The sequence below is a fragment of the Solanum dulcamara genome, chromosome 9 (assembly GCF_947179165.1).
Source record: "Solanum dulcamara chromosome 9, daSolDulc1.2, whole genome shotgun sequence".
Classification (NCBI taxonomy): Eukaryota; Viridiplantae; Streptophyta; class Magnoliopsida; order Solanales; family Solanaceae; genus Solanum; species Solanum dulcamara.
The window spans coordinates 37165515-37169020 of NC_077245.1; the positions used below are offsets into that span (position 1 = coordinate 37165515).

The 3506-nt window shown below is 30.9% G+C and overlaps 1 long non-coding RNA gene across 2 annotated transcripts; it reads left to right on the top strand.

Annotated features, from left to right (window-relative positions):
- The first annotated feature begins 440 nt into the window (after window positions 1–440).
- LOC129904713 (uncharacterized) lies at window positions 441–3126 on the top strand. Of its 2 annotated transcripts, XR_008770484.1 has the most exons (3): window positions 441–541; window positions 2434–3000; window positions 3089–3126. It is a non-coding gene; the product is annotated as an uncharacterized LOC129904713 (long non-coding RNA). The 2 variants fall into 2 exon arrangements; XR_008770483.1 differs by lacking the exon at window positions 441–541 and having other exon boundaries at window positions 550–3000.
- The last annotated feature ends 380 nt before the right edge of the window (window positions 3127–3506 follow it).

Below are 3506 nucleotides of genomic sequence, written 5' to 3' on the forward strand. Positions count from 1 at the left end.
TTATCACTAGCCACATGATAATCATGACCCACATTATACATTCTCACTCTAAACAGCAATTGACAATCATTTAAACATCAAGACTCCCTCCCCGAAGGCCTAGGCATAAAATCTCTCATCAATCTACATTATATTAAGTGATATGCACGAATTTATAACTATTTAATTGAGAAAACCTTGCCTACTTGGATGCCAACACTACAAAAAATGGATAAGATTATGACTTTTATATTGCGGCGTTTTCTAAAATTCCAACAAATTGTATTAAATTATGGCAGTTTGCAAACTTCCACTATTTAATTTATTTTGCAGGGGCTTTAGAGGTCATATTGCAGGGTTATTGAAAATCCCAAAAAGCAGAACACGGGGATTTTTCAATTTGCACCAAAAAGAAGAACGAACCTCTTTTGTTTCCAATTTCGCACTAAAAACAGGCGACAATTTCTCCCTCCTTTTTTGCCTTTTAGTAAATATGCTCCCTCCTCTGCTTGTAACTTTTAGGTTTTCAATTATGCACAAAGGTGCTCTTCTCCTTGAAATTGTAAGTTTTCCTTTCCCTGCATCTAATATTTATGAGTTCTCAAGGAAATTAGGGGTTTTAAATGGGTTTACTTTGAATTGTGTTTTCTGTACTCAATGCTATATTATTCCTTTTTGTTCTATGTAAATTCTTAGCTTGTAGTGACATTGAAAATGCAGAACGACCTAAAAGACGTCTTCCAACTTGATTTTTCCTGATATCTGTAATTTTTAGAGGCGGTTTGTTTCGCTTGTTTCCTTTTTTCATTGGTTCAACTATTTCAAATGTGTAAAATACATGTATAATGTTGTGTTGTATCTGAAGGACCATAAAACAAAGTTATTCTTAGCATTTTTTTCAATTAGGAGAAAGTATCACAATATTGACTCCAATTACAACACTTGTGCAGCTGTTGTTTACTGTTACACTATGTGGTTTCTGTAGAATTAACCTTCCTTTGCTGCAAATTACTTTCCAAGAATTTATGATTTTAGTTTTATTTTGATAGAATTAGCTTCCTTTTTGAGGTACCTCTATTATCTCAGAAAGTTGTTTATAGTAAGTGTCAATTTATGCTTACTACGATTAGGTGTTCATTCAAGTTTTTGCTTGGATTTTTGTAGTTTTTCATAGATTAATATCTTACTCCTTGTATGTTTTTTCTTCACTATTTGTTGTAAAGAGTGGATGAATAATCTGAAGAGTGGATATATTGGTAGAAAAAAATACCTTTTGGTGAAGTCATATTGTAGTTGGGTAGTGATTTCAAGGTTACAAAGGATGTTTTATAGTCTTTTTTTGAAAGCTTTTATGTTTTTAAGTGCAAGTTATATATTAATTTTGAGATTTATAGAAGAGAAATGCAAACTTTTATATTATAACATTCTGATGTTGGAAGTTTAGTTAGGAAGTGATTTGAATCTATAAAATGAGTACTTTATGATCATTTTCTTTTTATGCATACTGATTTAGATTTCCATGAAGCATAAATAAAGTATGCATACACTCTTTTCCTAGATCCCTCTTTATGGGATTACACTTGATGGTGTTGGGATCTTGGTGCACGCTGCAGAGTAGTAGTAGTAATAGCAGCAACAGCTACACTTGTGACCCTTGCAATTGCTAAATTACTAATTTCACACTAATAAATAATGTGTGTTGTTATAAAATCTTTTTGTAATAATAAAATACAGCCATGGATCACATGATGATCAATTTTTAGGTTTGTGCTTTTCTTTTATGTTTATTTGATCTCTATCTAATATATTTCTGTAAGTGTGATTTGAATTTGGGGTGTAACAGAAATATATTATCATATATACAATTATATAAGTATGTTTATTCCTTCCTTCTTTTAGAGATCTCTTTGTGACTTATAGTTTTTTTTGGTTAAGTTTTTGAAAGGTCAAAAGTACTTTTAGCTTTTATACACTGTGTTCTAGCTTTTCTAATATGATGCCTTCACTGTGATTAACAATAAGTCACAATATGAAATGTTGTATGATCATAGACGTTCCATCAATCACAATATAAAAATGTTGCCATTTTTAGTAAGAAAAAAGAGAAAATGGAAGATTGAGTTATATTTTATTATGGAATCTTTTATTTATAGGGTTCATGTGCTAATGCTGGTGGGGCTAGAGTGTTTTTTTTTAATTTTTTTTGTAAGGGATAAGAAAATAGTTTTCTATTCCTTAATCACTTCTTCTTTCTTATATAATAGAGTCGTTCTGTAATTCTATTACTTTGAAATTTTACATTTGATAAAGTTTTCAACTTAGCTGTCAACTACTTTTTGATGGTATGTCTAATGAATATCTTGCATTTGCGAATTCAGTGTTACTTAAGCTATATAATTGTAGGTTCTAATTCTTTTATGATTGGAAAAAAAATAATTTATTGCTATTGTGCAGCTATGCCAAAGGTTAAGCGCTTTCGTAATTTATTAGTTCATGCATCACATGATGTTAATGAAAATTCTTCATCATTAACTAGTCCAGCTCAATCAAATGCCATTGGGCCTTCAACATCAGCACAATCCTTCCCACATGATGCATCAAATTCCTTGCCATTTGATGAAATCCAACAAGAACAAGCTCCAACTCAACCTTCTAATTCACGTGCAACATCTCAATCTATATCAAATTGGAGAGTAGAGACGATTGATACATGCCTTACATGTACTTTACTTGATCATGACTACTTTCATTTTTTTTTATTAACTTATTTTCTTATTAAAGATTTTAAAAAAAATATCAAGACTATTAAGCTCGAGGTACACGATGTCAACAATCTACCTTTAAGGGAACATATTATTGTGGACTTCGATAAATATGGAGCGGCAATTGGGGCAGCAGAAGGGTTACTTGCAGGATATTGTGGAACATTGGCAACTGATTGCAATTAGTTTTGATAAGTGGTCAGGACCATCAGGTGTTCCTCAAAAGTACAAAAAAGACTGCTTTGAAACAATTCTAAAGGTACTAGTTCTGTTATACATATATTTATTTATTACTACTATACTTTTTATATATGTATAGAAAACTAACTTTATTTTACTCTTTGAAGCCTCGATTTTATTTTAGGACTACGGAAATCTTTGCATACAGACGTTGTATGTCTATCATTTGGAAAAAGTGGGCTACACATAGATAAAGGACGTATAATGAATTTAATGATCCAGCTAAAAGTACCAATGAAATTTTAGCTAATGTTCCAAAGGGTGTAAATAAAGATCAGTGGGCTAATTATGTTGCTTATCGTAAGAGATGATCAACAATTGTAAGATTTTTGCTTTTTAACTAAGTTTTATTGTCATTTTAGTAAATAGTAGATTAACTTTCTAAATTGTAATTACTATTATTGATAGGAGAGTTGTGAAAAGAATAAAGAAATTCGAAGCAAGCAAAAAATTTTACATACTGGTGGTTCAAAATCACTAGCAAGAAGACGTCATGAGCTAGTATGCATATGAACTTACTCGTTT